The sequence below is a fragment of the Prionailurus bengalensis genome, chromosome D2 (assembly GCF_016509475.1).
Source record: "Prionailurus bengalensis isolate Pbe53 chromosome D2, Fcat_Pben_1.1_paternal_pri, whole genome shotgun sequence".
Classification (NCBI taxonomy): domain Eukaryota; kingdom Metazoa; phylum Chordata; class Mammalia; order Carnivora; family Felidae; genus Prionailurus; species Prionailurus bengalensis.
The window spans coordinates 23,921,030-23,947,246 of NC_057351.1; the positions used below are offsets into that span (position 1 = coordinate 23,921,030).

Here is a 26,217-nt window from a genome sequence, read left to right on the forward strand (position 1 = left end):
TAAGGTACAAACAGAATGGGAGGGAAAAAGGAGAAAACTGAGGAGAAGGGGGTCCCAGAGCCCAGCGATTCAGACTGCATGGACCACAGGACACCAGACGCATCTGTAAAATGGGATAATAGTACCTTTCCCACAGGGTTGTTGTGTTAAATGAGTTAACGTATGTAAAATGCTTATAGTAGGGCCTGGCATGTGGTAAACTGTCAATAAATGTTACTAACACTCTCCTCTCCTCCTCTTCCTCCACCTCCTTCTCTACACTCAAAAAGCTTTCCTGATCTGCCCCTAGGAATTCCGTCTTCTTTCTGGTAATTAACTATGCTTGGGTACCCTTCCATATTTTACAAGATAGACTGATGGCATTTCACAGAACCTACTTTAGAGACATCTGAAAATTGTAAATAAACTTGACACTGAAATTAGCTTCTGTTAGCAATCGTTCCCCACTCAGACATTCCTCCAGCGCCAAATACTGTACCTGTGCAAAGAGAAAAACGAAGTAACATGGACCAACAGCCAATCTGGTGACTGAAAAGGCAATTTAGGTTCTTACTTCCATTTACCCAACAAATATTTATTTGATGCCTGCCATGTTCCAAGCCATGGCAGAAACCCCAGGATGAATCAAACATTTATGTTTTTTTAAAAGAAGTTTCTGTCAGAGGGTGGGGAAAGATCTGATAGAGGTTATCAAGACAGGCAGAAAGTGACATGGGCCACAGAGAAGCACAGCTGGGGTGCTGTGGATCTTCAGTGAGACTGGCTTCTGCTGGGGGCTGAAGAAAAGAGAGTATGATTCAGACAAATGCAGGTCACTAATGCTTGCTGTGGGCAGTGATTCAACTCATCTTAAGACATTTACTTTAAGTGTGAGGATTTGGTCTATGTCCAGGGGGGTTTTGTTCTGCCAGGATCGTAATGCAGGTCACATTTATCAGGCCTTCTGCCTTCATATCAGCAGTGCCCCCACCCCCCCACCATAACTCTCCTACCCACTGCAGCAATGCATCCAGACCTGGACCTTGACCTGTGCTCCTTAACATTCTCATATTGATCAAAAAGGCCCTTCTATATGTTTCTTGTTCTTCAGGGTCCCTAGATAGCAGTAGGCCAGTCCTCAGAGGAAAGCTTACCAGCACCATGGGCACCATATATGTGACACAAGGGACCTCTGAAGCTGTGAATAGATTCTGTCTGTGTAAGACAGGCCCATGGCACTGTGGATACTTAATCAAGGTAGTAACCAGTCAATGGGTTTTGACCAGCTCAATCACAGCAAACCTCAACAACTAGCTGGGAAACTTCAAAGGTTAATGCAGCTTCAGTTTAGTTATCACATTGACATCTCTATGAATGGCATCAGCTAAAATTGTGCTAAGTGCAATCTGCTCACCAAAACTTGGAGACCCTGACCAAGAAAGCCACACAGCTCTAACAGCTAAACTTGTCAGACAAAAGAATGAATGTTTTCAGATAAAACATATCACAAAGAAATGATGACATTTGTTTCATGTTTTAAGCACGCTAATGGCAAAGACATACACATGTGGCTTTGCAGATGTCTTTCCCAGTTGCATCTGTATCTTTGTCAATGTAACAACATCTTACCTTGGTATAACACTGTGTGATTTGGGTAACGCATCGTTCTTTTACAAGATGGTATTCTGGAAAGGTCAGTACTGTGCCAACCCACCCCCAGCCTCTTCTGTGGGGATCCACCCTGCCCACATTTCCTACTGAAGGGGCAAGCCCAGACGGCCACATTAAGGACTCAGTGCCCCAACTCCTCTGCCCATAGATGACTGACTCTGGCCTAGGCACCTGGTCCAACTATACAGAATCCATAGCCCAGTCAGGGATTTATAGTCTGCACTAAAAGAGGAACTGGACCAATAAGATTCTCTCTTAAGGCCCTGAACTTGAAGCAAACATAGCCATTAATTGGTACTAGGGCCAGAAGTAGACATGTAGTGTGTTGCTTAGTCATAGAAATCAAAGATCCATGAGATCCTGCAGCTGAAACCCGGGAGCCTTTGTGAATCTAGAGTCACCTTTGAGCTCTGGGCTCTTTGAGGCCAAGACTTAACATGGCTCCTGTTCTAGGATTTCCATGAAAACTCCTTTATCTTTTAAAAATAATGTGACATACAGGCTCCTTGGCAGCTCAGTTGATTGAGCATCCAACTCTTGATTTTGGCTCACGGCATGTTACCAGGGTCATGGGATCGAGCCCCATGTCAGGCTCTGAGCTGACAGTGTGGAACCTGCTTGGAATTCTCTCTCTCCTCCTCTCTCTCCCTCTCTCTCTCTGCCTCTTCCCTGCTCACATTCTCTCCCTCTCTCTTTCAAAATAAATAAAAAATTAAAAAAATTTTAGGGGCACCTGGGTGGCTCAGTCAGTTAAGTGTCTGACTTAGGCTCAGGTCATGATCTCATAGTTCACGAGTTTGAGTCCCACATCTGGTTCTGTGCTGACAGCTCAGAGCCTGGAGCCTATTTAGGATTCTATGTCTCCTCCTCTCTCTGCCCCTTCTCTACTTTCTCTCTCTCTCTCAAAAATAAATAAACATTAAGAACAATTTTTTAGATGCATAATGTGACATAATACAGTATGCTGAAAGCCTTTGTCTTAAGCTGGCTTGAATGGCTTACTATCCGTCACAAGAAAAAGAGCCAGACTGAAAACAATGAGAAATTAAAACTGGGTCCCAGCTGAACTCCTGGGCCATGAAGCCTTCTAGAGAAATCATGAGAAGAAAGACAAACTGGCATTGTCTTAGCCACTACTGGGAAGGCAATAGAAACCAAAAACAGAGAAAAGGGAACTGAAAACCTTTAAAGATGATTTGTGAATGTGTGTGTGTGTGTGTGTGTGTGTGTGTGTGTGTGTATGAGCCCCCCTGTTGAGCACACAGTGACTTACAGAACCAATACCATGAATGGGGAAGACACAACCTTCCCGAGTTCTCTCCCATGAGTGGGACCTAGCATTTGAACAACCAAACTTAGACAATGAATGACTGACTGCTTGTTACGAGATATGCTAGGTGCACAGGAATCACAAGTGATGGAAGTCAATTCACAAGAAAAACAAGGATAATATTTGAGGCAGCCTCAAAAGCAGGTGCTCAGTGTAGGGTGTGTCTACATGGCCCTGCTGTTTGTTTCCATTCAGCTTTGGAAACTAAGTGACACTGCTCTCTATCTAAAAATGTAAATGTATTGGGTCATGTAGACTGTGTCTAAATAAAACCCAGTTTCCAAGTATCTCTTCAATGGTAATATTTCATGGCCAAAGATATTTCGTAGCTTAGAGTTAAATCCAATTTGGCCACTATCCAAATATTCCAATTGATTTAGAAATTGAATGATTATCAAGCATGATCCATGAACACATTCTAGTAGTTTAAAAATGAAACACCTGTATTATATAAATTATGTCTTCTTGCCATGGGGAAGCAGTGTGGTGATGTGGTTAAGTTATGGACTTTGGAGACAGATGGACCTGATTTCAAATCCACATTCAATGATTTTCTAGTCATGTGGTCTCGGGCAAGTTTCCTCTGCAGTTTCTTTATTTCTCAAGTAAGGATGATGACAATAATAGTACGCATCTTATAGGATGTTGTAAGACTTAAATGAATTAAGGTATGTTAAATGATTAAAGCAGCACCTCGTTCAGAGGAAATAATCTACAAATGTTTGCTACTATTATTTGTATTACTGTCATTAAACTCACAAAATAAATCATTAAGTACATGCAAGAATTGTGCTGGGTATACCCTTTTGTAATTTTGTTTGAAACTCACAACAGGAAGGTAGGAATTATCATCCCAATTTTACAGTTGCAGAAATGAGGCATAGAAAAAGTTAACTAATTTGTGAACGGTTGCCTGGTTTTTGAATGGCAGAGTTAGGATGCATTAATTCACTCGCTAATTCATGCAACACTTTTTTATTGAGCACCAAGTATTCTAGGTGCTGGGATACACATCCAAACAGACAAAAATCCTTGCTTCACAGAGTTTACTTTCAGCAGGGCGAGACAGTCCAAAAACGGGAGAAGTCAGTAAAATGTATGGTAGATGGTATAGTGGGGTGTGCTGAGAAAACTGAAACAAGGAATGGGAGAGGGGTGTGTGTGTGTGTGTGTGTGTGTGTGTGTTGGTGTGTGTGTTGGTGTGGGGAGAGTGTTGGAGTTCAGAATGCAATTGTGGCTAGAATAGGTAACTAGGGAAGGTCTTGCTGAGAAGGAGATGTTTGAGGAAAGGTTTGAGAGAGAAAACAAGTCATATCAAAGGATATCTAGGGGAAAACTTTCCAGGCAAAACAAAGCATGTGCAAAGGCCCTGAGGCAGGAATGTGCCTGATATGTTCTGGGAAGAGCAAAAGGGCGAGTGTGGTTGAAGCAGAGAAGATAAGAACAAGAGGAAATGAGGTCAGGGAGGGCTTGGTTGACACTGGTATTTGCTCCAGTTAACTGAGGTTAACATGCTCATGTTAACTGAGGTTCTGCCTCCACAAACACACCTTAAGAAGTCACTGATGGAAGAGTCTCCCCCTTGGAAAGGTCATATCACCTTCCATCTTCTCCACTCGGTAGAGAGGAAACCCCAAGCTTGGCGTTGGCAGTCAGGAAGTTCATCGGAACTGGAAACCACCTAGGCAGCACCCCCCGCCCAGCCAACTGGAAGCAACCATGACGGTGGTGCTCAGAGCCCTTGCAGAGATGTGCTGTGGTCTCTCTGAGCTCATCACGTCACCTTCCTATGCAAGAGTTTCAATTCAAGGTCATTTTTGGTTCCTTTTCAGTAGCAGACTCAGAACCAGATCTATTCAAGTGTAGGAACAGTGCAGACACATTAATAGCCAGACCCTAGTGGGAGTTGTATTTTCCATTTCCTCCTCCCTCATATTTATTTGTTTCTTTATCTCCTCTATGTGGTAAAGTTGACCTGTGTGATATTTTCAGATGAAGTCTAAAAAAGGTAGGGTGGAGAATGGAAGGTGTCACCTTGTATTGGAACCCCTGCGGGCTCTAGAGTTTGGCTGCCTAGGTTCAAATTCCCATTCCACTACTTAGAATTGGGGGTGATGATAACATCTGCTTCTAGTGAGCATGGAATGAAATCATTTAATGTTATTTTAGAATTTAGCCAAAACTGGGGGCTGCCTCCTGTTCCTGGGGTGCTTTTCACTGCAATGAGAAGGATGTTGCAGGAGCCAGGTGTCCAAATGACGTGGTTGTCTCTGAGTTTCCACTTTGAGCATGATTCAGATATTTCCTATATGCTTCCACCTCTCTACTGAACATTCTATTCTTCCCCTGCTGGGTGATCCTAGCTACCCCCCAAGCTGATGAGCCTTTTGAGTTCTTAGAAGGAGCTATGGGGAGGTCTCAGCCCTGTCTGTGGTTTAGGGAAGCAATAGGTCCACTGCCTCCAATGAGGAAGGTACTCCAACTACACGTGTCACCTCTCCTGGAACAGACTCTGAGTTTTTCTTACCTCTCTAAGGGCATTGAAGGATGCTTGCAAACTCTCTGGTAGAAGTATGAAACATGAAGCAAGCACCCTTTCTAGATAAGAAGACTTTTAGTGAAAGAATCTACAGGCGTTGCATTTTTTCCTCCTTTGGTGTAATGTATCTTTTGGGAAAAGGGCACACAGAATTTGGTGAATGTTGTTCAATAGTCACAGCTTATTACCCTATGTGTTTCTGTTGATAGGGGAAAAAAATCACTACAGGATTATGTCAGAAAGTCTCCCCTGACTAGGATATAGCAAACAGTCAATTCTACTGCCAACTGTAGTATCAGTCAGCGAATCAAGGGCACAGTAGTAAGTAACAGCTATAGCATTTTATAGGAACAGCCAAAAACTATTGCCTTAGGATCGCTGTATTTGAAAAACAGTGTCCTGGAAATGTTTCTGTGGGTCACTGATTTAAACAAAGAGTGGATTCTTATTAGCTGAGAGGTCCATTTCTGAGATGACTTAGGCTGCCTAGGCTTCAACTGGCAGAACCCCCTTCAGATTATGATGTTATGTTGCTCAGGCCTATCACATAGGGTCAGTGTCAAATAGTAAAATGACTTTGACACAAACCCTGGAAATGCCCTTATAGCCACAGAAAGGATTCCTCGCAGGCAAGAAGCCTAGTGCACCCATGGCTTATCTCAGTTGTAAGTTCAGATTGAGATGTGCCAGGATTTTTTGAAGGACGTAAGACAAGAACATAGGACAAAAGAACCTCGTTTAAAGACAAAGATCCACCAACTCCACTCCTCATTCTATCCCCAGCAACAGGCTCACCAAAACATGTGTGCAATAATGTTCAAAGCAGCTTCACTCATGACGGCCCAAAGATGCAAACGGCGGAATGTCTGGCAATAGTAAAATGGATTAATTGTGGTGTATATGCTCAACAAAATAATACTCACTAATTAAGCAAAAGCAGAGTGAAACAAGGAAGTATCACTATACACAGCAACTTGAGAGGATCTCAAAACATACTGAGGAGAAGAAGCCAGAAACAGGAAACATACACACCATATGATCCCATGTACATGAGGGTGTGAAGTAGACAAGGATAGCCTAGAGAGCTGGAAATCAGCGGATGTCAGCTCACCAGGCCAGGGAGAGCAGGGAGGGCGTTAGAGAACCAGAAGGGTACAAAGGAACCTACTGGATTCTGGGATGATCTTGACTGGGGTGCTGGTTCCATGGATGTATACGAATGAAAAACTCACCATCTATGCATTTAATATTTATGCAGTTTACTCTGTGTTAAGTTATATGTCTCAATTTTAAAAAGAAAACTAAGGAAACAAAAAATTAAATATAGAGATAAACAGGATCTCAGTTTTCTGGGTGGCTTTTCTAAGATTCTGGGATTTGCAAACCTAAGAACTATGACCCATCTGTGAGGAGAAAAAATGCAAATTCCACTTTTTTCTGCGCTGCCCAGAGAGGGGCCCACAGGGCACGGTTCTGCATTCCCATTGTAACTTAAAGGGAACATTCATAGTATCCAGAGCCCTTGACACCCTGCAAGCAGAGGAGGAACCCACAGCAGGAACCCACTCAGAGGCACCAACCTTGACTTCCAAATGGAACAGTACATCTGCAGAAAGAAAAGTGATGGCATCTACACCATAAATCTGAAGAGAGCCTGGGAGAAGCTTCTGCTGACAGCTCGTGCCATTGTTGCCATTGAAATCCCAGGTGGTGAGAGTGTCATATATTCCAGGAATACCCACCCATGGGCTGTGCTGAAGTTTGCTGCTGCCACCAGAGCCATTCCTATCGTGGGCCGCTTCACTCCTGGAACCTTCACTAACCAGATGCAGGCAGCCTCCCCGGTGTCTTCTGATGGTTACTGATCCCAATATTGACCACCAGCCTCTCTCAGGGGTGTCTTCTGTTAACCCACCTACCACCGCTCTGGGTAACACAGACTCTCCTCTGAACTGTGTGGACATTGTCATCCCTTGCAATAGCAAGAAATCTCACTCAGTGGGTCGGACGTGGCGAATGCTGGCCCAGAAAGTTCTGCACACACATGGCACCATCTCCCATGAACACCCACAGGAGGTCTGTCTGATCTGTACTTCTACAGAGAGCCTGAAGAGACTGAAAAGGAAGATCAGGCTACTACTAAAAGGCTGTGACCTGGGGCGCCTGGGTGGCTCAGTGGGTTAAGCATCCAACTCTTGATTTCAGCTCAGGTCACCATCTCATGGTTCGTGAGTTTGAGCCCCACGTCCGGCTTCGCGTCGCACTGACAGCTCAGAGCCTGCTTAGAATTCTCTCTCTCTCCTTCTTTCTCTGCCCCAGCCCCTTCTCTCTCTCTCTCTCTCTCTCTCTCTCTCTCTCTCTCCCTCTTAGAATAAATAAATAAACTTAAAAAAAAAAAGAGGCTGTGACCAAGGAGGAATTTCTGGATGAATGGGCCATTCCAGCTCCTCAGTTCACGTCTGAAGGCGGGCAGGTCTGCTCTGTACCTATTCAGCAGTTCCCTATTGAAGACTCAGGTGCTCAGCCCCCCAGCTCCCACTGCTCAGGCCACCAGATGGATAGGAACAACCATTGAGTGGTCTTCAGCTGCTCTTCCACAAAGGCAAGCAAAATGGAAATAAGGTAGAAAGAAAATAAACAGTTTCTAAAAGTTGAAAAAAATACACAGATAGTAACCTGCCTTCAGTAGGAGGAAGAGAAGTTAGACACAATCCACGCAGGCTTTTACACATGGCAGAGCCCTGGAGACTTCCAAGGGCTGTCGGTATTTGGTTGGTAGAAGAGGCTTTCGCATCATCAGACTGGGTTCAAATTCAGCCTTGCCCCCAACCAGATGTATGATGTAGAACAATTTACTTAGTTGCTCTGGGCCTCTATTCCCTGATATACAGAGACAGTAACAATCCTTATTTCACAGGCGGATTATAAGCAAAGGAGCAGAAAAAAATGTGAATTCCATACAGTTAGATTTATCCCAGGATTATGATGTGGAATATTTACTCACCATTAACCAGCATTATGGAAACCTGTGTGTGTCCGGCAATGGGCTGGCTGCTGGCAATACAACAGGGAACAAGACTGTTGTGTTTCAGAAAGCAACTATTCACGTAATCCCATGATTCTGAAATGTGACACAGGCTCTAAGGAGAAAAGCAAAGAAGAGACCTTCCTTCAGAAAGAATAAGAGGTGGGCCTAGGAGGACAGCATTCCTGAGAAAATCACATATGAACAAAGATATGAAGGCTGTCAGAAGAATGAAGGAGAGAGGAAGGGAAGGAGGAAAGGGGCAGGGGGAGTAGGGGAGACAGAAGCATGGGCAAGGCTTTGGGCTCATTGATCCCGGATTCTGGGAGAATTCTGGTGGCTAACCTGTAATGAGTGAGGAGGGAGAAGAAGGAAATGAAGCTGAGGGGAGGAGGGGTAGACTGGGACCAGGACGATCAGATGCCAAGAATAATACAAAGAGTTAAAGTGTTCTCAGGGTTTTAAGTAAGATCTAATTTACATTTTCAAAAAGTTTCCAAAGTTTCCAAGAAGAGAACAAACTCAAAAGAAATAAGAATAAAATCAAAAGAACCAGGTAAGTCTATTGAAGTAATCCAGGACAGAGAGGATGACCTTGAATTAGAATGGAAGTAGAGAAAAGCAGATGGAAACAGTCCAGTTTTTTGAAATAATCTATTCATCTCTTATTCTGGTGACCTTTCTCTCTTCTAAAACTCTCTCTCTCATCTCTGTCTCTGTCCCTGTCTCTCCCTCCCCTCCTACCCCATTGAAACACATGGACACACATTCCTAGCAAAACCTCACACACGCCCCTGCTAAGTCCCAGGTGTGACGAGAACACAGTAATGGTGGCACACACCCAGCACCCTACCAAAAATTCCAGTGCACTACTCAGTTCACGGAAAGGGAATCCGTAGTAAATGCTAACATTCACTCAACATCACCTGTGTGCCAGGCATTGTGCCAGTTCCTTTTCACATTTGTTAGCTTCTATACTATGAGGGACTTGCATGCCTGTGTCCTCTGAAATTCATATGTTGAAATCCAAACCCCAATTGTGATGATATAAGGAGGTGGGGTCTCTGGGGGGATAGGAGGTGATGTGAAATAGAGCCCTCATGAATGAGATTAGTGTCCTATAAAAGGGCCCTTGGAGAGGTTCTTTGCCCCCTCCACCACATGAGGACACAGCGAGATGATGATCTGTGAACCAGGAAGCAGGACCTCACCGGACACAGAACCTGTCTGGATCTGGATCTTGGACTTCCCAGCCTCCAGAATGTGAGAATAAATCTCTGTTGTTGATAAACCACTCAGTCAATGATATTTTTGTTATTATAGCCTAAACAGACTGACATACACCAAATTGGATATTATTATTCCCATTTTAATAGTCAGAAACTGTAGCTTGAAGGGATTAGTAATTATTTTATCAAAGTCTCACAGCATTCAGAGCTAGATAATTCCAGAAATCATGTTCTTTCCACTGCACTCTGCAGATGATCCCTTTACCAAAGGTGTATGTCATTTTAATAACAAACATCAGGAGAGTAATCCAAAGGAATGACTCTCTAATGGTGAAATTTTAGACTTCAAAACACCTGGATGAAGGCAGATACCTTTGAGCATCAGTCTTCAGAGCCTCTGGGATCATAGTGCTTACTATAGGCAAGACCTTACTCTAGTCTGACTGTGACTAATCACAAGCCCAGCTCCATGCACAGCAGCTGGAGGCCAGTGACATCTGAGAGCAACCATAAAGGGGTGGGGGTAGCCACACAATCTCCAAAAGCAGTGAGAGCAGAGTTGAGTTCAGCTCAAGTTTGCTCAGGCAGATACAGCCCTGAGTAACTCTGTGGCCTTTCACACTGGGTTTCACTACGAGTCAGATCTGATCTAGCTCCTGCCTCCAGAGACAACACCACAGTCTTGTGGGGAGGAAATCAGAAAGGGTTATGAGGGGCTGGCCAATCTTAGGTTTCTTCCTGCTTTGATGGTGACTTTGCCCAATCTCCATGAACACATTTCTGTGGGCAGCCACGTGACCAAGGACACTGGACCCTGGGGACCTGGGACGATGACTGCAGCAGCTAGTTTGATCAGAGATGCTCTCGGTAATACAGAACGAGGCATTTGTCATAAAGGTTAGACCTTGCACAACTATGGGAACTGGAGGAGGCGATGGCAGGTTGTTGCCTCTGCATCTGCTGGGGGCCTCAGCTCACTGTCGGTCAGCAGCCCTGGTAATCAGGAGGGGACATGGGACTTCAAGTGGGGGAAGCTACCCAAACTGGAAGTGTGGGAAGCACTGGAACCAATGAGCACAGGCTGGAACCCATGGCTCTCATGGCCTCCAACTCGGACAGCATAGGGCTCCTGCAAAAGCTGGCACCTTCTCCGTGGGCCTGCATGCACAGCAAGCCTGTGGCTCATGGAGTCTGTAGGAGGGGCCTGGGTGGGAGCTGGAAGAGAAGCAGGCTCAGGTGCGGCTGCTGGCCAACAGGACGAGCCTCCGGGTGAGCGCGCTCAGGGGCCCGCCTGGCGCTCCCCACCTGTCCTGTGTTGCCACTGCTTCCCCTCTGCCTTCTCAGTATCAAGTAAATGCCCCTTGTGGCCAGCCCTGACCTGGAGCCATGCAGGGCAAGGGATTCTGGGAAACACTACCAGCTTAGCCAAGTTGACACAAAACAAAGCCATAACAGGGGAGAGCTTCAAAGACAAGTAATTAGAAAAACTAAAGGTTTTAGAATATGGGGGGGGGGGGTGGCAAGGGAATTCCTATTCAATGCCAGCGAATAACCCTGTCCAGCTCCTCCTACAAGGAGCACTTGCAATTCAGACGTGGAGTGGGTGAGAGCCGGGAACCAATTAACAAACTATGGTGTGCAAGGCACTGTCCTTGGCATCACTGGGGGCATACAAAGAGCTTTAAGATAGTATCCTGCCCAGGGCGCATGGGTGGCTCAGTCAGTTGAGCGTCTGACTCTCAATTTTGGCTCAGGTCCTGATCCCAGGGTTGGGAGACTGAGCCCCACATTGGGCTCCTTGATGAGCATAGAGCCTGCTTAAGATTCTCTCTCTCCCTCTCTCTCTCTCTTCACCCCTCTCCCCAGCTCACGTTCTCTCTCTCTCTCTCAAATAAAATAGAAAATTAAAAAAAAAAAGATAGTAACCTGCCTTCAGTAGGAGGAAGAGAAGTTAGACACAATCCACGCAGGCATTTACACATGGCAGAGCCCTGGAGACTTCTGAGGGCTGTCGGTATTTGGTTGGTAGAAGAGGCTTTCGCATCATCAGACTGGGTTCAAATTCAGCCTTGCCCCCAACCAGATGTATGATGTAGAACAATTTACTTAGTTGCTCTGGGCCTCTATTCCCTGATATACAGAGACAGTAACAATCCTTATTTCACAGGCGGATTATAAGCAAAGGAGCAGATCATGTGTGTGAAGTACTGGCACACAGTAGACAATACATGGTAGACATTTTAAATTGTATTGTCATCATCCCCATCCTCGTATCATGGCCCCATTCCTTCTTAGACCCACTGCCCAACTGAGTAAACATGCAGCAGCATTAGTGCCACAGACCCACTGAGATGCAGAATATACACAAGCACCCAATCCCTCAAAGAATCAGCAGTTTGAATAAGCCAATGTATTTTGTGTATTTACTTGTTCATTTAGTAAGTGATATGGGCCTCCTACCTTACAGGACACGTAGCCCCAACATTGTTAGAAGCCTCAAATGACTAGGGTCAACAATGTCCTCAGGAGTTGAAGTTCACTTTGGCAAACATGTCCTGAGACTTCCTACAGGGCTCGAAAGGAGTGAAATATCACTGTGACTTGAGGTAGCCAGGGCTTCAGAAAGCAAGTAGCATTGGAGTCCAGCTCTGGAGAATAGGTGGTGTTCACCTGAGGAAGCAAGATGGGAGCCCCCCTGGGATGGGTAGGAGGTGAGTACTGGGCTGGAGGCTGGAAAGCCCCTGGTGTGGTCAGATGGGAGTGAGAGGGAAGAGCAGTTCATCAGGGAATAAATAGGCCAAGAAGCAGACTGTATGTTGCTTTGAATGCCAAGATCAGGGTTCGGATTCTGTCTCATGGGCAGCAGAGAGTCGTGGAAGGTCATACAGAGAAGGGAAAAAATGAAAGCCAAGTTTCAGGAAAGCTAATGTGGCAAAAGTCTTTAATGTGGCTGTCTTGCATTGGGGACAGACTGTAAAAAAGGAAGGCCACTTGGAAATCTTGACACAGAAATTCAGGAGGCACAGGGGGCTCTGAACTGAGATGATAAGAGTGCAAAGAGGAACACAAGAAATATTTTGAAGGAGAGAAACAATGATTGGTTGTACCTGCTGACACATAGGAACAGAGATGCTAAGAATGAGCCAGGGTTCCAAGCCTGGGCAGCATGAAGACAGGCAGGGAAGCTGAGTGCTGGGAGCAGGAGAGAGGAGAGCAGCTGTGTCCCATGTGGACATTCCATGGGTCCCACCAAAGATCGGGGTAACCTGCCTGCAGGTGGTTGAGAGCAGAAGGGGTGAGTGCGAAGGAAGAACTGGCTGAATTTGGGAGTTCAAGTTCAAGCACAGGGAGTGACAGGAGGGACCAGAGAAAGAGCAGGCAGGGCCCTAGCCTCCCTTCAACTGACAGAAAGCATCTGGTTTACTGATGGGAAACAGCAAAGGCTTCCAAATCCCTATAATCCTTCAAGATCCAGTTGTACACATTTCTTCAGGACAGAATCCTTTTTGCAGACCTTCCCAGTGGCTAAAAACAAGAGAAGACACAGACTGCCCCAAACAAGAGAGATAATTCTTCATTCAGGAAAAGTTGAGTTAGTGTCCATATGGTGGTCATCATGGCCACAGTTAGGGTCCCTTGGGAATCAGATGGCACATTCAAAGAGCCAAAGAGTGATCATGAAGGGGCTGTTTGCAGAGACAGGCATCAAGGATCAGCCATCTTCCTCAACGTGAAGAGGAGAAGAGGGAATGATGTTATCCCAGTAAGGACCACAGGGCTGGAAGAGGTGTCCCATCAGAGCGGTGGCTATATGAGAACACAGCTCATGCCTCAACCTCCAATGGTCAAGGAGAGAGCAAGGGGAATACATACCCAGGCTTCTCTCTGGCCACATTTTCCCCATTTCCTATGAACAGCTCTCATTGGCCAAACCCAAGCAGAAGCCACAAGATAAGGAAGTATAGCTAGTGCAACACATAGTTGTTAGCCTCCCAAGGCACAGGGTGGGCCAGAAAAGGGTGGAGAGAAAATGGAGAATAAACAGAACATTGACCCAGTAGGATTTCTTAGTTCAATGTCATCCTCTGAGCAAAAGTAGAAATGATTAATTTTTATCACTAATAATACATACTTGTGTAACATTTTATGCTTCATAGAGTGTCTTCACATAGATTGTCCCTTCTGAGCCACACCGTACCCCTGTATATCTCTTGTGAGGTAGACAAGACCTTGTCATTCAAGTCAGAGAAGCCCAGAGAAGTTAAATGATTTATTCAAAGTTAGTCACACAGTGAGTGAATGGTGAAGTTCATATTAGAAATAGGGCTCTTGGACTCCTAATCCAGTGCTCCTCCCCAGGTGTGAAATTAATTTACCTGGGAAGACAGCACTGCTGTGAAAGGCATTACAAAAAAGGCTGTCCTGAAGGTGGTACGACTTGTGGCCCCAGCCTGGCTGGGTGCTCAGGGCCTCCCTGAGTTGTTTTTCAATAAGCAAATATTCCTGACACTTCAATTATCCCAATCTAAACAATGAACACACTGTACAAGAAGCTTCATAAATTTCATTCAGTTGGAAGCAATGAGAAAGCTTTGTGTGTATTCCTTCAAAAAAAAAAATTACCCAACAAAACAGAGATTGTTATAATGGAAACATCCAGGCTAGAAAAAAAAAAAAAAAAGGCTCTGTGTTTTAGGAACCTGGCTCTGACTCTTTCAGCTTCACCTCTGTGTCTCAGTAGAGGCAGTGTCTCCTGTCAGGAGCTCCTGTCATCCCTTCCACAAATCAAAGCAAGGCCTTCCTACATGTGGACAACTCTGAAACCGTGTTTGGTTGTTGAACTTCTCTATGTCTGATGTCTTGTCATTTCCACATACATCCTCCCAAGCCACTCCCTCTACCCCACTCTTATGAGTTGAATTATGTCCCCCAGTAAAAATATTTTGAATCCCTGACCCTCAGTACCTCAGAATGTGACCTTATTTAAATCAGGCCCATACTAGAGGTAATCAAGTTAAAATGAGGTCATTAGGATGGGCCCTAACCCAATATGACTGGTGTCCTTTAAAAAGGACAAATGTGGACACAGAGACAAACACCCAGAGAAGGAAAATGATCTGAAGAGACAGGGGTGAGATATCCATGTACAAGACAAAGAATGCCTGAGGCCACAAGAAGATAAGAGAGAGATAGGGAACAGATCTTTCCCTGGTGCTTTTACAATATATACACACTTACACCCAAGATGTAGCAAGAAATTGGTAGTTATTTCTTTGGCAACACTCAAGGCTTTATCAAAAAATGTCCAAAGAGAATGTTAGGAAATTTTATATAGATTAAATATTACTCCTCTCTTTGATCTCTGGAGAAGGGTTCTAGTATCAGTGGCTAATGTGTGGATACCTGAATCAATTTGGATACTTTTGGTTGCAAGTAATAGAAAATGCATACCAAAGTGGCTTAAACAATAAAAGTGACTTCTTGGCTCCTGCACCTGAAAATTCAGATGTAGTCTGGGCTTTGGGCATGGTTTGATCAAGGCTCTAGACTAATTTTTATGTGATTCTTTCAATATGCCTCTCTCTGTGTAGACTCCATCCTCAGTCTGGCTTCCCTCATGGGAGCAAAATGACTGCAGTGTGTCTATTGAAGTCCCCACTTCCCAGAGGAAGGATGCTCCTATATCCTAGAATCCCAAGCAAAAGTCCTGGATATGGTGCTGATTACACCATCGCTATCCAATCCCAAATGAAATCCAAATGCTGATTGGCTTATGCCTGACCTGTGTGGTCCAATCACCATGGCCAGAAGCCTGGGATTCCCCAGTGGCTTAGATCATTCGGGGCCTGTTTCTGGAGCTGGAGGTGAGTGACCAGACAACCAGGCCCCTACTGGGTAGAAGTTGAACAAAACTGGTATTGAGGAATTAGCATGATGTGCAGTCCCAGACTAAACCTAACCTTTGCACACTACCCTTAACATTTCAGCCTTACATAAGAACCTTACCATATCAGCACTGTGGGGATCTGACTTTTAGGGAACATGAGCTTGGGCTATGACCATCTGCTAGACTATGGAATCCATAATATGAAAGTTTCCTTTCATATCTTAGGAGAGCTTGTGAGTAAAGGAGGTGAGACTTTATTTATTTTATTCAACAAGCACTGTTCCAGTTACTATGGTGACATAGGAAGTTATCTCAAAACTTAGTGTCTTAAAATAACAATAATCATCTATTATCTCTCACGGTTTCAATCTCTCCTGAATTTCTGAATTCAGGAATTCAGGCCCCGTGTCATTGGGCGTATCTGGCTCAGGGTCATTCCTGTGCTTGTAGTTTTTAGATGGCTGTGTCTTGGGTCATCTCAGAGGCTTCTCTGCTCCCCCACTGGACACCAGTTCTAGGATACCTCCAACAGTGGAGGCTTGATGGCCATCTCTCTGTTCCTATGTAGTCCCTTCCTGTGATCTCTCCAGGGTGGCAGCCTCAGGGTAGGAATCCCAGGGTGCAGGCATGTGTGTGTACATGTGTGTATGTGTGTGTATACATATACATATACAGTACATAAACATACACATACACATACACATTACATATACATATACACAGAGAGAGAGAGACAGAGACAGAAAGATAGGCAGGCCTTCATGACCTAGCCTTGGAAGCCAGAGACTTCACTTCTGTATTGTGTTCATCGAGGTAGTCACCAAGTCCCACTGGTCCAGGAGGAGGAGGAACAGACTCTACTCCTTATCAGGGAATGGGAAGGTTCTTGAAGAGCATATGGGATCAGAAAACCACTGTGTCTGGGGGCAGTTGAGCACCTGACTCTTGATTTTAGCTCAGGTCATGATCTCATAGTTCGTGAGATCGAGCCCTGCAGAGGCCTCTGTGCTGACAGCTTGGAGCCTGCTTGGGATTCTCTCTCTCTCCCTCTCTCTTTACCTTGCTCTCTCTCTCTCTCAAAATAAATAAACAAACAAAAAAAGACAACTGTGTCTGTGTAGGGACAGCCACACTTACCCACAGCATTTGTGTACCCTACAGTGTTCTAAGTGCATTGCAAATAGCAACTCATTTAATGAATTGGGCGCTAAACTTCCTTTCACAGATAGCAGATGCTATGTCCATATGTCCTTGGTCCTTACAATTTCATCACCTAGTAGCTCAACTTCTAAATGCCAGGATGTGGCCCAAGACCTTCTGCCTGCTGTGTTCTGGCATGCCAGATATGTTGGGGAATTAACATACTCTAGGAGCAGTCACCAACCAGTAATTGACAGGAGGTGATGTACACATTCCCTGGCCTCCTCACCCCTTGGTTGACAGGATGGGGATTTAATTATGAGGCATATGTTCTAGCATGATCTTCCAAGTTCCCCAGGGGGCCTAAGCTCCACTGGCCCACAGTGGTGATGTGTTTGGCAACACAATTTGATCGGCTGCCTTCCTTTCCCTGTCGTCTCCCCACCACCATACTGGCGTTTCCTGTACGGCCCAAATAAACTACTGAGATTTAAAACTTTCGGGGGGAACCCAAACTAAGGCTTTTAACTGGCCCAAGATTACTCAGGTAGGGCTTTGATTCCAGATTACAATTTAAGGTAGCTTTGACATGTGGTAGCTTTAAACTATGTGACATTAGAGAAAAGGCAGTGCTAACTAAAATAAAAAGCCCTGGGAAAGAAGATGGAATACATCCATTTCAGCCCGGGGATGCTCAAAGGTTACATCCACCAAACTTTTATCAAGCTGCTGCTGTGAGCCAGTCATTTTCCTAAATGCTAGAGAACCACGTTCTCTGATTCTGGGACGGGCATAGAAATTCCCGGCCAAACTCTCCCTCCAGGCCATGGTGGAAATCATAGTGAGATGTTTAGATGACAAAGCCCTTCTCAGTGTAAGACTTATTTTTGTAGCACTATTTCCAAGACTTCAGCATGAACCATTACAGATGGGCTCGAGTGATTGTAATAGTCAGCTCAGCCTGCTGTAACAAAATGCCACAGACTGAGTGGCTTACACAACAGAAACTATTTTCTCTCACAGTTCTGAAGGCTCAGTCCAAGAGCAAAGTGCCAGCCAATTCATTTCTGGTGAGGGATCTCTTCCTGGCTAACAGGCAGCCATCTTCTTGCTATGTCCTTACATAGTAGAAAGAGGGTGGTGGTGAGAGAGACAGAGACAGAGAGGGAGAGAGAGACAGAGAGGGTGAGAGAAAGAGCATACATAAGAGCTCTAGCTGTCTGTGTCTCTTAAGGACACTAATCTATCAGATCAGCCCCACCCCCACCCCCCATGATATCATTTAACCTTAGCTACTTCCTTATAGGCAGTATCTCCAAATACAGTCACATTAGGGGTTAGGGCTTGAACATAGTTTTGCAGGGACACAATTCAGTTCATAGCAGTGAGATTCTGGTATAGATTTCTACAAGTGTGCACACCTTTTGTTTTTTAAGTTTATTTATTTACTTTGAGAGAGAGAGTGCACAAGTGGGGGAGGGACACACAGAGAGGGAGAGAAAGAGAATCCCAAGCAGACTCTGCACCATCAGCACAGAGCCTGATGTGGGGCTCAAACTCATGAACTGCAAGATCATGACCTAAGCAGAAGTTAGATGCTTAGCCGACTGAGCCACCCAGATGCCCCAGAGTATACACCTTTGAAAGCATTTTGTGTTTGGTTTACTTAGCAATCATAATCATCACCTGTGGCAAGTTGAAGGTAGAAGCACTTTTGGCTGCAAAAGATAGTTTTAAAATGCAAAGTGCATAAATACCTTGTGATGGGATAGCCCAGTACTGTATCTTTAAAAAGACCCTTCAACTGCCTCCCAGGGCAATCCATGCTGCTCTGTTTGTGATACAGGGAAAAGAGCTTTCGTTAAGACATCCCTCACGTTTTCTCAGAACCCAAAGTTGTTCTTCTAGGAATATATTCACTGGCCTTCTGAGTGATACCTGTGTGATAAAAAGGATCTAAATTAGAACCATACTGCTTTGCCCCAACAGCTGGATTTCATAGCAGCTAATCAGACCAGCACAATCTTGGACTTGAAACCAGGAACTCCGATTGGTGAATATCATGATTCTCCCTTTTCCCTCTCTTCATAGAGTAATCAACAATCATTTATTGTATAATGGTTGAACACTTTTTAGGTGTTTTTGCCATCTGCTTTTCACAGGGCTCTGTGCTTCACCTCTGAGAGGAGGTGAAAAGAAAACAGGACCAGGCATCTGCGGTGGACCTGTGGACACCTTGTCTGTACTCACCTGGCTTCGTCTGTGACAGAGTCTTGACCACATTCCGGCAGCTTTTCACTCAGGTGTCTGTATCTCTCTGGTCTCCTCCTGAGGTTTGGGAGATTCTGAGGCAGACCACGATTGCGCATGCATGGTAGCCCATATTTTAACAGACACTTTCTTCCTTCACCTCTCTCCCTGCTTTGTCTCATCTTCCACACTCTGTCATTTGTGGGTTCTAGGATTCATTTCCCAAATTGACTACCTGAACCCAAGCCTTTGTCTCAGCATCTTCTTTTGGGGAACTCAAACTAAGACAATCATTTACTATGGTCAGCAAATAGCACATGCACCACCCTCTCCACTCCAGTGCTCTTGACAGACATGCATATTGACCATGGCTTCTTCCCATTGAATCTGGAAAACATCCTAGAATTCTCTGAGCAGTCATTGGGAGCTGACCAGTATCAGCATGTGGGATGAAGTCCACTTCCCATCCCAGCCATAAAGAATAAATGTGAAAACAGCAGCAGTCAGGAAACACTTTAGGAGTTTAGGAGCAAGAGAGTTAGACTGTGGTGGGCTAGAGAGAGGAGAAAGTATTCACAGTGGTAGGACTTGAACAGGACCTGAAAGATTGCCAGGATCCTGACAGAGCTTCCTGGATGGTGAAGAACAAATAGCATAAATAGGGGAATGTGCCCGGTATGTTTAAAAAGCAGAGGATCTGGGGCACCTGGGTGGCTCAGTCGGTTAAGCGTCCGACTTCAGCTCAGGTCACCATCTCATGGTCCCTGAGTTCAAGCCCCGTGTCCGGCTCTGGGCTGATACCTCGGAGCCTGGAGCCTGCTTCCGGTTCTGTGTCTCCCTCTCTCTCTGCCCCTCCCCCGTTCATGCTCTGTCTCTCTGTCTCAAAAATAAATAAACGTTAAAAAAAATTTTTTTTTAAATAAAAAGCAGAGGATCTGGGCAATAGAGGAGTTCACGTTGGCTCCACCAAATGGATTATGTTGAAGGATCTAGAGAATTGTTTCCTAAAAAACAAGTGCAGGTTTTAGTTACTTGATCCTGGTAATTTTGACCATCACCCAACTTGATTCATCAACCTGTATCAAACTTTGAAACTTCCCCCTCTACAAACTTGAACTCTGAATGTTGTTTTTCTTCTTTTCCTCTCTGTGCTCTCTCTTTCAAAGGTCTTACCTTCTCCTATTTACCCCCATAAGGATAGGTATAAATTAATAAGATGGTTCAGAAATTTCTGTCTATTCCTCATTTCAGTTACCAGATGGGATATTTCCAACTGGCAGTCTTAATAGCTACTCAAAGTCAACATACAACATACCGAAAGTCAAACTTATCTTTACCCACGAGACACGCTGGCTTGCTGCTTCCCTGGTTCTCTGAAGGGCATCGGAGAACTACTCCCATCTCTCCCTCTAGCAACCATGCTCACAAAACCTGCGAGGGAAGAAAACTAATCTAAATAGAATGCCAGGTAGGCTACTTATCATCACCCCTTGTCCACCCTTGTTGGACTCCAAAGTTTGTGTTCTCATCGTCCTTCACCAAGATCTTTTATTTCCCCCCAAAATAACTCTTGGCATCTGTCTATCCCTACTATCTCCCTGCTATCACTCCTATCTAATGTCAGACCCCATGGGGGAGTCTCTAACACGTCTCCCTACTGATAACAGCCAAAGGTAGCAGCTGCACACAGCACAGGGAAACTGATGTATAACCTGCCTCATGCATGCCTTTGGCCTCAGAGGAATTTCCAACTCAGCAGAGACTATAGGAAAGAGGTGGTGGGAGGAAGGTGAGAGGAAAGGGTGGGAGGTGGACACGGGGGAGAAGGGAATTGGGTGTGGGCTATGGAGGGAATCTGCTAGTCTCATGGTTTGCCATGGAAACCTTTGGTCTGCTCTGCCCTAGGCTGTTTCTGGGCACTCCTCCTCACCCCTCCCTGCCATCCACACACATACAACATGGGCAACCATGATCGTAGAATGGGACCCTCTTCCCCTAACATCATCCTAAATGCAAAACCAACCAGCCTCGAGAAGCACTTCTAGAGGGTGTTTGTAAATATTTGTTATATTTCTTTTTAACATTACTAGCTAACATAGTTAAGCTCTTTCTTACTAATGGGCCAAAACGCTAAGCACTTTCTAGGCATTAAGTACATTATGTAATCCACACAACAACCACGCTCTGCAAAGAGGCAAATTAGGCTCACAAAAATCTACCTGGGGTCCCAGGGTTGAGACTGCCAGCTCTAGAGCCCCGTACACTTCACCACTATCTTAAACTGCCAACTTAGGATATCCTTTAAAAAAAAAGGGTTTTGTTACAAAAGTAACATAGTCATACTGTGTGTGTGTCTGTGTGTGTGTGTGTGGTCATTATAAAGTATAGATAAACAAAAGAAGGGGACCCTGGGTGGCTCAGTCGGTTGAATGTCTGACTCTTGATTTGGGCTCAGGTCATGATCCCAGGCTCATGAGATTGAGCCCTGTATCAGGTTCTGTGCAGAGCGTGAAGCCTGCCTGAGATTCTTTCTCTCTCTCTGTCCCTCCACCGCGTTCCTCTGCTCAGGCACACTCTCTCTAAGATAAATAAATAAATAAGTAAATAAGTAAGTAAATAAATAAATAAATAAATATTTAAAAAATGAAAATTTCTACTACCTCACCATCCAGAAATAACTACTGTTAACATGTTGGTAAGTGTGCCCCCATACTTCTCTATGCCTATACACATTATTTTTCTTTAATGAAAATAGAATTGTACAGCACATATAGTTAACTTTTGTTCATAAAACAATGTATCTTGCATTTCTTTTTTATCATAAATTAGTCTTCTGTGCTACAGGAGGCTGTACAGAGCTGCTATATTCCTTTGAATGGATACCACAACTTATTTAAGCAACCTTTATTGTTAGACATTTAGGGTTTGGGTATCATTTGGTTTTTCAGCTTTGCACTCTTGTAAGAAATTCTGTGATGGACATCCGTATGGTTGAAGCCTTCCAAGCAGGCTCCTCACAGCTTCCTCCAAATCCCTTGACACTCTGCAGCTGGAAGGAACATGGCCTTGGCATGTAGTGATTCACCTACTTGGAGCACTCCTTCTCACTCTCCACTCTCAGCCTCTCAAGTCTCAGCCAAAATGTATCTTCTTCAGGAAGCCTTCCAAGATTGTCCTGACTGGATTAGGTCCCCTGGTTGTTTGTGCTCATGGACCCTACACAGCTCCTTTGTTGCATTCTACATATTTGTGATTCATTAATTGGTCATGTAATTCTTTGTCTAATGGCGAGCCTCCCTATTAGATGATCAGTTTTGCGAGGGCAGCATCTGTGACTCCATTTTTCACTATGCTACCCCAGAGCATAGCAAGGGCACACAGTAGACATTTAGTGTCTTTGAAAAAATAAATGAATGAATCTTTGTGGACATCCTTAACAATTTTATTAAATAAAGCCAAAGCATGGCTCAAATACCAGGCACATTTTTATGATTTTTCATACATTGTTCAATTGTCCTCCAGAAAAGAAGTGATTCCTATTCCTGTCGTTAGTATGTATGTAGAGTGAAGGACTTCCTTTTTCATGCCTTCAATCAAACCATCACATATTTGTTTAAATGTCTATTTATTTATTTTGAGAGAGAGCACACAAGCAGGGGAGGGGCAGAGAGAGAGGGAGAGGGAGAACCCCAAACAGGCTCCTTGCTGTCAGCGCAAAGCCTGATGTGGGACTCGATCCCACAAACCATAAGATCATGACCTGAGCCGAAATCAAGAGTCAAATGGTCAACTTACTGAGGCACCCAGGCACCCCACCATCACTTATTTTCTAAAAGTCAATTGAAAACAACTGGCCAAATTACATCAACATTATTGGAGGAGTCCACCTGCCAAATCAAGTTATGTATAGGCAGGACTGTCAATGACTATTTTACAAAATGTACTCTGAACCCACAGAGTAGATCTTTCTGCCTGTGTATTTATTATGACTGTATCATATTAGTTCTAACCTCAGACCCTAGGTTTCCTGATTCTTCCAATGATGATGAACATTTGCTGGGGATCAACTGCATCAATACACCATGCTCATGCCCTTCCTGCATTGTCTCATTTAATCCATGCACAGCCCTAGTGAGATAAATGTCATGACTCTCAATCACAGATGAGTAACTGTGGTACAGAGGGGTTAGGTGACTTGCCTGAGGCCACACAGCTAACCAGTGATGGAGCTGATATTTGAATACACACAGTCTTGATTCTAGAACCTGGACTCTGAACTAAGCATTACACAGCTTCCAGTTTCAACAAATAGCTCTACCTTTTCAGATCCCACTTTCAAGCTGCCTTGAGTTAAAAATAACCTTGGATCCAACACCATTTCAAAATTGTCCTTTTAGAGATAATGTAAGTACCTAGTGTATGTTACACATCTTACATCAACTCACTTTCAGTGTTTTTATTTCAGTGTTATTATTATTACCATTTTGCAGATGACAAACTGGGGCTCACATAAGTTCTGTAACTTGCCCACACAGCTAGGAAGCAGTAGAACCAAAATCCAAATCTACAACTTATAACTCCTTGCCACCTTCCCCAGCTGACTGCCAGCTATTACGTGTTGCTTATTCATTCACCACTTGTTTTTAGCCACGACTTTTATGAAATAAACTCATTGGCTGGAAAAAGTACTTGAATAAGAGATAGAAGATTCTAGTTCCAGTGTTGCCACTAACTTTGTGATCTCGGGCACAGAGGAATCACGAATTCTAAAGGCCTTTCCACTTCTAAACTCTGCAACCCCACACACTGGACAGCGGGAAGAACATAAACTGACAGCAGAAATACCTGTTTTCAAAATATGGCCTGCCGCTTTCCAGCTGATGGATCTTAGTCACGATAGTTAAATGTTTTGAGCTTTCTTTTCCTCATCACCAAGATCACATGTTCCTTGCTGTACAAGAATTAGAGCTAGCACGTCGGACAATTCCTGGCACATAGCTGGCATCAACAAAGAAGAGTCACTCTGGTGCCAGCGCTGGTGACTTGACAGTGACTTCCCTCTGTCGCCTGTGGAAGCCTCAGTAGGACTCTACAAACACTCACACCTTTAAACTTTCCTGTGACTATGATACAAACTTTTCAATCTCTCTTCAGGTGACCTTCACTTGTATGGAAAGTCTGAAAATGTACAGTCAGAGTTGCGTAACTGAGAGGCTGGCCTGTAAAGGAAGCGGCTCTTCTCTTCCTCCTTCAATTTTTTTTTCAGCAACCTGAGGCATTCCCCTTGTGGGCGTGTGATCTCCCCAAAGGCAGCAATAGCTCAGGCAGCCACAACCACAGCCCTCAGCCTCTGCAAGTGAGCCTCAGAGCACCTGGGCTCCTGCAGGCCCCAAGCTCTGAAGCGGTTCCACCTGGTGGCTGCCTGCGAAAAGACTGGCCGAGCTCAGAGGCCTCTGTGGGCCTGCAGGAACTGGCCGTCCTTCCCTGGTACAAAAGTGACTCTGGGGGAACCTCAGTCAAATCCCAATGACCAGGACCCCAAAGACATCAGAAGAACCAACACACTCAGATGACCCTCTGCCTGCTCAAAATGCGCCCTTGGCTATCGTCCAGGTAGGAAAGTGAAGTGTTACCGTGTCAGTGCACAGTCACGTTACAGGGATAGCAGACCATTTCAGAAATTGGACGAGAGCTACAGAAATGGCCTGTCTTCTACCCGGCGGCCCTTAGCCCTGGTCACACATCAATATCGCTGGGAGAGGAAAATTGGCAAAAGATGTGAGCAAATATCATGACAGCTAATTCTTACATCAAGCTCACTATGCACTAGGCACTTAACAATCTCTAAAACCCCAAAGGGTAGATAACATCATTATCCTCATTTCACACATGAAGAAGGGCGGGGGGGGGGGGGTGGCAAGGGGTTAAATAACTTGCCTAAGTTCACACAGCCAATAGCGACAAAGATAGGGTTTGAATCCACATAGCAGCCTGGTTTCAAGCACTAAGCTCTAAACCACTATGTTTCACCAAAGAAAAATTACAAAGGACTGATAAAAATATGGAAAAAAAAATTCTTCACCTCACCAGTGACCAAGAAGACAATGTGGTCAAGTGGACATATGCCAAATGCCCCTAGAGTATACAGTGGCTTTATCAGAGAGGTGATTTGTCAAGTCTGTCAGAGTATAAACTGTGAATTCCCCTTGGCCCAGGACCCCACTGCCAGGGATCTATGCTACTAGAATACGCAGAAAGCCCTGTGTACAAGGATGATCCATCCGGCACTGTCTGTCATCTCTGTTTGTGACTCAATAAAACACCTGGCACTTGCTAGGCGTGCCAGAACTATTTACAAAAATATATGAACAATAAGTATTTATTTTGCTAAATAATGACATGTTTGTCCAAGTACTTCAATATTGCTACTAACAATTCCATATTACAATTCAATAGTACAAGTGTGACCAGGCCCAAGTTCCCCAAAAACTAAAAGAAATGTGAGAGGCTCTTCTCTTCCCAGCTGTTTGTGCTGGGAGGATGGCCACTACCCATTGTGTTATTGTGGCTCCCCTGCTCCCAGACTCCTGACTGGGTTCAGCCAGTGGGAGACATCAGCAGATCAGAAGGAGGAGTGAGGGGCTGAAGTGCTGATTCGCCTCTCCTCCCCTTCTGTGCCCACCCCCCTCAACTCCATGACAAGTTATAGTTTCCTCAGTGGCTGAAATTCCTTGCAGCCCCAGCTAATCTCAGCTGTCTCTGAATGGCACCTCTCTTTTATGGCTATGACTCACACTGGTTTGGTGACACCTTTCCTTCCCCTTTAGGTCAGTTTCCGTTGTTGCTAGTCTTCAGTTGCATCACTATCCCCGATGCTTCCATGCACCTGCTCCCATCTCTGTAGATACCCTCCACAAAACAGGCTTCAATTGAAGCCTACTATCTTGAGTTTACCGTCTTTTTTGCTAGGACCCTAAGTGATCCAACCTCAAATTTTCATCCAGTGCACATTCACTGAGCACCTACTATGCTCTAGAAGTCAATCTGGCACTGGTGTTACCAGCATGAGGAAGTCAGTCCTCCCCTGTTGGTTCAGGGGAGCACTTGTAGCATAGACTTCCCATGAGACCATATAGGACCTCTTCCTCCAAATTTGGTCAGGGATTA

The 26,217-nt window shown here is 44.7% G+C and overlaps 1 pseudogene; it reads left to right on the forward strand.

Annotated features, from left to right (window-relative positions):
* Nucleotides 1-4,699: 4,699 nt before the first annotated feature.
* Nucleotides 4,700-25,954, forward strand: LOC122492610 (annotated as a pseudogene).
* Nucleotides 25,955-26,217: the final 263 nt, after the last annotated feature.